Consider the following 10,753-nt stretch of genomic DNA (forward strand, 5'->3'; position numbering starts at 1 on the left):
GGTCCTGGAACCCACTGTACACACTGTAACAAGGGCCCACTGTATTTTGTATATTTGGAAATCACTGTTTCTTATCATTGCTGTAGTGCAAAAAGCAGGGTATTGATACTGGACTTCCTCATATATTGGATTGTTCAGTATCCATAACCAAGTTGCACTAGAAATATGGCACAATGTTCTGTTCTTAATTAGATCTATCAATTAATCAAGTGTAAGCTTGGCCAAGAAAGATGCCTCAGTGAAAAGGAAGGTGAAGGGTAAGACAATGAGATGGATGGAAGACTTTTTGAGCTCACTTAGATGACTCAGAAATTTCTCCAGTGTCCTTGTCACACACTTATGCTTGGTGGATTCACTGATGGAGTTTATTAGCGATAGTAAAGCTTTAAGGGAATGCAATACTGGGCTGCAATTCCTTTTCTTTACTTATTTAATAATTTATATTCTGCCTGCCTACCAATGAGTTCCCCAGGAAGCCACACAAACACATAAAAATAAAAATAAAATTGCAAATACTTTCTTGCTAGTATTTTCTTTAAATACCAAAAGTTTGATTTAGTTTGATTTTGATAGGATCCAGTTCTATAAATACATTACAACAGATACATAATGTTATGAAAACAATGTTCACTATCAAAATGAAGAAACATCCACTTCATTCTATGCAGGTTTACTGAGCATAGACCACAGGTACTCTATGATCGTCATCACTTATGCTTTCATTATTTGCCTGAGATCTTGGCATTCTGTCACTCTAATTGTTGCATCCCAGTTTGATGTTTCATTAATTCCACTGAGCTGTGTTGCATTTTGAGACTGTGTGTTGATAAAGCAGTCTTTTTAGACAATACCAGCTCTATGATTGACTTTTAGATCTTTGCACTAAATCCCTGTAAAGAGCTGTAAGAATGCTATATATTTGGATGTAGGGGTTTCAGTGAAGTAGGATGGACACACATACTATCAGTTCCATACATCACTGAGCTATATGCCTTGGTAGGGGGTCTTACTGTTTCCACTTCATGATGTCAGTCAAAATCAATGCAGCTGAGTCTCAATTAGCTTTGAAAATCTACAGTCACAATGATGTTTGATATAGCTTTGGTTTATTCCTAGAAAGACAGCATTGATTATAAATTTTAAGATTATGTTGTTGTTTGTGCCAATAAATGAAGATAAATAGAATATTGTTGAAATCAAAACCATTGAATTATATGTGTAGAAAACTCAGAATGCCTATTTACATTATTGTTTTAACCAGTCTTCATGTGTCCAACAAAAATATTTTTTGTTTTTATTTTTATTTCTGAAAAAAAATTGGGGGATTTTCTTAATTTTTGAAATAAAATGGGGAGTAGTACATTTTGGCACATGTGTATGTCAAATTGTTAAAGATGAAGCAGGTTTATTGCAAAATATTTGGTCTAGGACTAATTTGCTCTATCTACAGAGGCTATCAGGTGAAATCAATGAGGCTTGTGGTGGATTAATACCCTGAGGTTTGGATTGCTACATCTTCTGGAATTTCTTAATCTAAATAGAATTTTGAAGAACAGATATTATACAAAGGCAGAAGGGTTGTCAGTTTAAAATGTTTCTTCCTTTTGTGAATGCTGGATTGTCTAAGAATGATGCAATTCTACTGTCTATAAAAACAGAAACATACGATGCTGCCTTAAAGAACACAGACCAGTGTTCCTTTTAACTAATACTAGCATTGTCTGATGGTGGAGATCACCATGGTTTCAAACAGAAGTCTTACACAGCCCTATCCAAAAGCTGAAGTGCTTATTAAATTTGGGACCTTTCTGTATGCAAAGTGTGTGCCACATAACTTTCAAAGAGGGTTAGGTTACACTTCCTTCTTCTTATCTTTTCCCCATCAGGAAAAAAGTCCTTCCTTTCAGGCAGGCCTTCAATAAATGACTTCCTTTTACAGGCAAGGTTTTCAAATGCCTGTGCATTTATATAACATTATAAAAAGGAATAAGGAGAACCCTTGGCTTCTGAATGTCTGTCCATTAACAGTCAGGCCAATGAGAAATAAAAGATACAATAGTATCTGTCTTCACAACCACAATAAAAATAGCAATGCACAGCACTGTAATTCTTTGACACTTAGGTTCTATCTGAATGTAACAAGCTTTTTACTTCAGAACTGTGAGGTTTTGTGCTGTCTGCTCAACAAAATGTGTGGTGTCAACCATGCTTTCTTGCCTTTCTACCTTCCATTTAGACTACTCTTTCAGGTCAAGGCTGGCAAAGAATGGGAATAAGTGGACCATATAGTTGTTATGCTCCATTCTCAGCCTGCTGAGCAGATTGATGGCTTCCTTTGTTCTTAGCATACTCATATACCGACAAGTGTTTCCATTGCACTTGGCTCTAAATAAGGTAGCTGCAGGATTTTGTACTGGTCATATTCTCAGCAATCCTTGGAGAGGAAGATAACATCTGATGGTGGAGGTCCAATTTTAGGTTAGGAAAGGAATGGGTGCAATAAGCCTATTACCATCAGTAGAAAAGTGAAAATAAATTTTAGAAGACCATGTAAACATAGGACCTATACAGATTGGGAGAAAGGGGTGGAAAGAGGCCTCCCCTTTCTTCCCCGGATCGTGGCTGCACCAACCAAACGCTGCTGTTCTGCCACTGCTGAGGTACCATAAGTGCCCTGGAGTGGTGCTGTGACATCCCTCATGCACCGTGCTGTTTGGACATGGTGCACAAGCCACGTCATCGTTGCATGTGCCGTGTAAAGGGTGGTGCACCAAAATGGCATCTGCAGTGCACGGTAGGACTCAGGAGCATTCAGGCACTCCACTCTCCCAAGCCCTACTTTCGGCTCCAGTCTGGCGCCAAGCGCCGGTCTGTACCAAGCCTAAAACTACAGCAGCAAACCAAACAATACCCATTTATACAAACAATACCCATTCAGACACCAGCATGCCAGGTAATGGGAATGGAGATGAACGTCTTGTTGGGTTTCTATAAAAATGCAGTGATTGGATGTGTCAAGCGTACCCTCCCCCTATTTTTATGATTACATTGGTTTTTCATAAATGGAGATGACTTCTGCTAGGGATTGAAATTATATTCAATTATATTACAAATATTTGAAAAATAGGCAAAAATGACTTTACTGAGTGTTGAGAAACCCTGGCCATAAGAAGCTTAGACTGTCAAGAATCTTCACAGTTCAGTGCTTATTGTTCACAAATAACACAAATGTTTGTTTTGCCCAGGAAATAGCATTTTCAGCACAGGAGACAACAATTTATATGCAGGAAAGTGCTGGTTTCTATACAGAAAATGTTTTCTGTGAAAAACAATCACATGTGAGTTTTGCACAGTATAAGTCTTGAATTATGAATAGTCTTTGAAAACTGTTTGGTTTTTGAAGACTTCCTTGCAGTGAGAAAAGAAATAATAAGACAACACTGCATTTCCTTCAAATAATAATAAATATTTCATCCCCAACTTGTGCCCATTCAAGACTTCCTGTACATTTCAGAGAAATGCTAAATTGCCAGTGAACTTAATACTAGATTGGCAGTGATGCCTCATGTGGAAGCAAGCAGGAGTAACTTGATTGGAGAACAGCCTGCGCCTAATCTATTCACTTTATTTATTTGTTTGCTTGCTTATTTGTTTATTATCCTGACTTTTTCTTGAGCTGGGATTGGAAAAGCCTACTGGAACAGCCTTCCCTATTTTAAAAACTGAAGAGCGAATATGGGATGGTCACTGATCTTAAATGGAAAAGCAAAATTCCTAGTTTCCTCGGTGAAACTGCTACCTTTTCTGTTCTCTCTGTCTCAGTCCAAGTCATTTTTCTTAGAAGGGTGATAAATCACAAAGGAAAGACACCGTCCTTGGATTCTTGAGCTCCTAATAATTGTTGCTGGAGGTGCTGCCACTTCAGGGTTCACTTGTTATTTTATACTTCCTTTAAGTCTCGACTGTTTATGTGGCATGAAAAGTCAATGCAGTAACTTCCTCCATTTATCAACAACTGTCTTCTACTTTGTCTCTGCCATGGTTTTTCCCCTTCTTCAGTTTTTTTTTTAACTTCTCTTCTCTACTCAATTACATTGCTGGTTGGATGATCTATTCAAGATAGACAGGCAATTGAAATGGATAAGATCAGCCCCAATAATAAAGCACATTAGCAAATAAGCCTAAAACTGGAACTGAAGTCACCACAAGTGTGCACATTAAGAAAAATAATAATTGTTTTCATTTCTTTGAATTTCAGATTTCTTTATCTGATGTAATCTGTTGTTTTCTCATATTTCAAGCACATCTGTTGGTTTCTGAGACACAAATATCCTCAGCATAAAATTGACATTTATTTATTGCATGGTTCCCTATTGGGTATAGCCAGTTTGAGGGGAATTTACATCTTTTCACTGCTCTAAAAACATAAAGAAAAGTTTAGCAGAGATTCTGGTTCCTGTTAAAAATCTGCAAGACTCAAAATGTAGCTTTTTGGACCCAGTTGTTATTTATTTCTTTTATTGCTCTTCATAAAGAGTGGCTTTATACATTACATGTTATTTGGTATGAATAAGTCATTGCATGACTTAGATCTGCTATTTAAATATATAACAGTGTTAGTCTGCTTCACCCTTAAAAGATAAAAAAGGCATCCTTTGAGAATTCTGAGAAAAAGAAATTTCTAGCATAAGCATTAATGAACTCCAACTCACTTCATCAGATGCTTTTGATGAAGTGAACTAGAGTCTATGCAAGATTATGCTAGAAATTTATTTCAGTTTTTCTCAAAAGTGTTACATGATTCCTTTATGTGTTTTCATTACTAGCTGTATGTATATTATTGGGACCTCTTTGAATCCCTACTTTGGGGGAAAAGTGGACTTACACAGTATAATAGAATAGAATACTTTTTGTTACTGGCTCGCAATTTGCTTATGTTGTGAGTCAACAGTGATGGTGATATTATCCATATGCCAAAATAATCTGGAATCTCAAGACCCAAAGGTTTACCTCTCCGTATCTGTTTGCCCAAGATCTGCTGGAAGGAACATCTTTTGTGTCACAGGAGTGAGGGCAGAAGATCGTGTGAGGATGTGGAAGGCTACAAATGTTGTATCCTGATTTGTAGAGTTCCCTCCCCTTACTGGCCTGACTGGCACCAATCCTGGTTGTTTTATATACAAAGCTTTTGGGGCTTAATTGATTTGTTCTAAAATATATGTGGACATAGTTTTAAATTAATATATTCTAGCCTGTTCAATTATTGAATGTACTTTTAGTCTGTTCAAATTATTTCTATTGTTTTAAATTTTACATTGCTTAAAACCACTGAGACTATTTTTGCTAATAGATTGCCCCAAGATCTTCTAATATAGGGGAAGACACAAATATTTTTCTAAAGAAAAGGGAGGAAGAGAAGAGAGAGGAAGAGGGAGGATTAAAAACACAATATACATCTGAAGTCACCCTAGCAATCCCACAAATTGACCATGTTGTGAATAAAAATTTTATTCATTAGAACCCCCACCAATTACTTTTTAAATGCTACCAAGCTGGCTTTGACTTATGGTGATCATATGAATGAGAGGCCTCCAAGACATTCTGGCTGCATCTGCACTGCAGAAATAATGCAGTTTGACACTTGTTTCACTGCCATGGCTTAATGCTATGGAATTCTGGGAATTGTAGTTTTCTGAAATATTTAGTCTTCTCAGTCAGAGAGCTCTGGTGTCACAACAAACTACAAATCCCAGGATTCTATACCATTGAGAAACTGCAGTTAAAGCCTTGTCAAACTGCATAAATTCTGCAGTGTAGATGCAGCCTCTATCATTAGCAGCCCTTGTCTGCAGGTCCTGTAGACTTAGAGCTGTGGCTTTCTTATTTGAATCTGTTCACCTGTAATGGAATCTTCCTCCCACTCTACCACAAATTATCATCTTTTTAAATGAGTCATAAATCATGATATGTCCAAAGTACGATAGCCTCAGTTTGGTCATCTGGAAATCTAGACAAAGTTCAGTCTTGACGTGCTCTGCTATCCATTTATTGTTCATTTTGGCAGTCCTATTGCTATTCATACAGCTCTTCTCTAGCAGCATATTTCAGATGTTGACTATTTTCCTGCCAGCTTTCTTTGCTGTCCAGCTTTAACAACCATACACAGAAATGAGCAGTATGATGACATAGATGATCCTGATTTTGTTTTCAATTATATATATTTACACTTCAGCATTTTATGTAATTCCTTCATAGGTCTCCTTACAAGTCTTAATCTTCTTCTAATTTCTTGACTTTATTTGAATTTATGATTGATCCTAGATACAGAAAGTCTTCAACTATTTCAATGTCTTAATCATCCTTTTTAAAGTTATTTGAATCATTCCTTTTAAAAGTAAGTATATTAGCAATTTTGTTAGCTGAAAAGTAAAATTTTACAGGTAATGAAATTTTGATGATGAACCATTCGGTTAAATAAAGGCCACTTCATTTGACCAAGAATCTTTTAAAGCTGTGTTGAGCCTATATCGGGGGGGGGGGGGGGGGTGATTTGGGATCAGCTAAAACCAGGCAGCTAAGGCCAGGTGACTACCTCCTCAGCCTTTCCTTGGGCAAAACATCTGAGCCCTGAGTGTAATCCAATAACTGGGCTGCCCCTCAGCTGACCATCTACTAGAAGAAAAACTTAGGGCACCCCCCAAGTCACATGACTTTATAATTGAGAGCTGAACCACTAGGTGGACCTGGATTGCAGACTCCTAAAGAGAAAATTTGATAGCCTTGCCCTTCACCAAATGGCTGCCAAGATGTACAAGAAAATCCTCATATTCTCCCCCCACTACCTGTCCTATTTACAGACACTGGCCATAGACAACCATCAAAGTCCCCCTGGGGACAAACAAAAATACCCAGGTAAATGGGGTGGAATTTCTACTTGGCCCCAAAGTTCACAGTGCACTGGAGGTGTAAAGGTGGACACCAAAGAGAAGATTTTAAAAAAATGCATGAAAGGGTGAAGAGGCTCTAAGTAGCCTCTGCTCCCACATTCTACATGCCTGTGCCAGATACAGTAATTCCAGGCCTCTACCCATGGAGGCTATCAAATGCATTCCCTTCCTTGCAGTGCTGTTAACCATACAGATTCAGGTTTGTATGTCAAACCTCTAGAAATGTGCAGATGCAGTAGGTCTTCAATTGTCTTCACCTTACCACAGGATCGTTGTGTGATGTTCAACTATGTCTGCAATCCTCAACACATTTAATATAAAGCAAGGCGTAGTAGTCTGAGTGTCACACTAGGACACTGGAGAGCAGAATTTGGTTTCCAGCTTGGCAGTGAAACCCGCTAGGTGACCTTAGGCAAGCCACATGCTCTCTCGACTCAAAAGACAATGGCAAACATCCTCTGAACAAATTTTGCCAAGAAAATCCCATGATAGGCTCACCTTAAGGTTGCCATAAGTCAGAAATGACTCAAAGACACCACACACACACCTACATTCCAATTGATACAGTGGAATTCACTTTTGAGTAAGTATGCATAGATTTGTGCTACTGAGGGTTGTACGTAATTGAATATGATGTAATTTCCTCTCACAAGCATGGGTACACACATTTGTCATTTGTCTCAATGTTGGCTCTGGACAAACAGGTTTTCCAGATTTTTAAAAAAAATAACAGAAAAGAATGAAAAAGCTTTTTACAAGTGGTGACAAATATTGACAACATAGCTGGCCAGTCATTAAATCTTAGATTTTCTATTAATATAAATAAGTCTATCTCTGGCAATAATTAAGGACTGAAAAATAGTTTTGTATTCAGTCTGGAATGGTGTCTACTGCTTATGATTATTAAACAATTTTCACTCATACAAACAACAAATCATGATCACAGGACACAGTCAAATACAACGTTCCAATTTATTGCACTATAGTACTTGAGGTGTATCACTTCACCAGCAGCTAGATTTAAGTGCCTTTTAATAACATTTTGGACTCATTGTATAACCATACTAACAAGTACAAAATTACTTGACCCTGCAATAGAGACTGACAGTTTTTCACTTCCTGTTTGTTGCTCCAGTCCCTGAGTTACTAGATACAAAATCTAAATTAGTCTTGAGAAAGAGGATTAACCTTTCCAATCACATTTGAGGTGAAATTGCTTAACTACAATACACAATGTCATGCTGGAGATAATCCATGTCCTTGATTAATGCTTTTATAATCAATTGATGTCTGAAAGCGACTCCTTCCCATCATCCCCTTTGGAAAAAGAGCAGATGGTATTTAAAAGGTTATGGCAAGAGGGCATTCCAGAGGTCAAATAGAACATCAATCAAGTGGGCAGAAAAATTGCTTTTTTCCTTCCCTTTCCTCTTATCCTCAGAATACATAGGGGAGTGGGACATATGAATCATAGCTTGATCTATATACTTCAAGCACTACAGTGTTTTCTTGTTTCAAATTTCTATGTTGTTTTGGGTAATGAACCTGGAAATTGGATTCTACTTTTTTTTCTCTTTTTGACCAGTAGAAAATTGTGCCATTACAAGCATTTCTTAGAACCTGAGATGCTTCTTTGCCTCTGTTCTTAAAGTTTCCAGGATGCTGCTTTTCTTATGTTAATATCTATAGGTACCTTATATTAGCTTTAGCAACAAAAATGCCTCTGTTTATGGAATTTTTACATACCGATGTTCTGTTTTACATATCAATTAAAATGGATATTTGAAGAGAGATTTAAACAATCTTTGAGCCTTATAAGGAGATGGTTACAATTCTATAAATTAATTAAAAGAGTTATTTATATTTCTTCATCTTTTTACTTGCATAGACAAATCCAAAATAAATAAATCTGAATACAGTTGGAAATGCTAATTAATAAGAATGCATATGAGTAAAGGAGTTTACTAGCAGAAGTGAACTAAATTATATAATCAGCAGCACACTGAAAATTCTATGTTATTTTTATTTTAGGGACAGAAAGAATATTTTAAAATATTTAAGATGTGGTTCAAAAATGGATTCCCAAGTGTTGGGAAATGCACATTTTATGCCGAAAATGGTACAATAGGTTGGCTGCACAGAAAACACAACATTTTCTCTACAAAAGATAGCGTATTCTGCACAGAAAACACAGTCTTCCACATAAATCTTATTTTATGCTACCTTTTGTATAGAAAATGCTGTCTCCTGGGCAGGAAACTTGTTTTCAGTTCCAAAAGCCATGCACCATTTCTTGTGTGTGTGTGTGCGCGCGCGCGCACAAAATACGTCCCAAGTACAAATAGTCTTCAGAAATTGCAGTTTTTGAGAACTGTCTCATAATGAGTAGAAAAATAATAAAATGCTAGCCTTAAAAATTGAAATTTGCAAAGATCTTCACTGCTGGAAACCGTATGATGCCTGTTTTAAAGGAACTGCATATACCCAATCCCATAGAGATGCTGGTGATGAGATGTAAAGAACAAAATGGGGTGGAGTCTTTATATTTGAAGAAGTATTTTTACCCATATATCCTTGCTGACACTAAATTTCCTCGGCACTAGGTTAAAACATACCTTTTATTCAAATAATTTATTACAGCTTTATATCAGTTTTGCTTAGATCTGTACAGGATTTCTTAGGCCCATTCCACACGGGCAAAAAGTACATACTAGGTACATACTAGGGTTCTGAAAGGGCGTCCCTTCCGGACGCCCTAATGCTAGTACACACCTAGTACGTACAAAATGGCGGTGCCCTATACAAATGGGCGCCACCATTTTGACATCATGAACGCTTAGCCTCTGCATGTCGCGGCGCAGAAATGACGCTGCAAGTGCACCATTGGCACCTTGCAGCATCATTACCGCGCCACAAAAAGAAGCCACTTTTTGCGGCTTCTTTTTCCGCCACCGGGAACCATCCCCGTTTGGAGGCTGAGGCTTCCTGGTGGTGGAAACGGAGGCACCGTCAGACCGCCTTTTTTGGGCGGTCTGTAAAGCGCCTTAGACTGTTTAAATAATTCCTCAGCATTTTAAGATTACATTGTTTTGAATTGATTGCATCTTTACACTGCCACAAGATCTTGTGGTATAAGGGAGGGAGGGAGGGAGGGAGGGAGGGAGGGAGGGAGGGAGGAAGGGAGGGAGGGAGGGAAATAAATAAATAAATAAATAAATAAATAAATAAATAAATAAATGCAACTCCCAGGCTCTTCCATCTAGTCGCCATGGTGTCAGGAGGATCTAGGAATTGTAGTCCAAATAATAACATTTCCAAACTCTGTTTTTATTTAATTGAGACTGCAGTCCAAGTTTCCCTTATTAGAGCATTATTGAGATTTGTTTCTGAGCAAATATGCTTACTATCAGGTTGCACACGACCCTGTTCGCCATGATCCTCTTAGTTAGCTCCTAGTAGATTAGATTCTTTCAATCAAGTATTGAATCATGATTCAACAGGTATGTAAATACAATCGATTCAATTCTGCTGTAGAGATTGTCTGCTCTAGTTACGACTAACCATAAGATTAGTTATGACTAACCAGTGAACATCTTATTAATGTTTAATACTTTCAATATTGCTAATAATATTTATCCTGGTCTGCTTTGTAAGATAAAGTATTAGATTAAATCCCTAAAGTGGTATAAACATTCTAGGGTTGTGTTTTGGTGTTGTTGTTGTTGAGATAACTAAAGCTAGGTGAATGACTTACAGCCAAATCATTAATGAGTGTAACGTAATGACAAGGGATGAAATTGCAGCCT

Source organism: Sceloporus occidentalis, unplaced genomic scaffold (genome assembly GCF_023333645.1).
Source record: "Sceloporus occidentalis isolate IW3139 unplaced genomic scaffold, rSceOcc1.0.p SCAF_2, whole genome shotgun sequence".
Taxonomy (NCBI): Eukaryota; Metazoa; Chordata; class Lepidosauria; order Squamata; family Phrynosomatidae; genus Sceloporus; species Sceloporus occidentalis.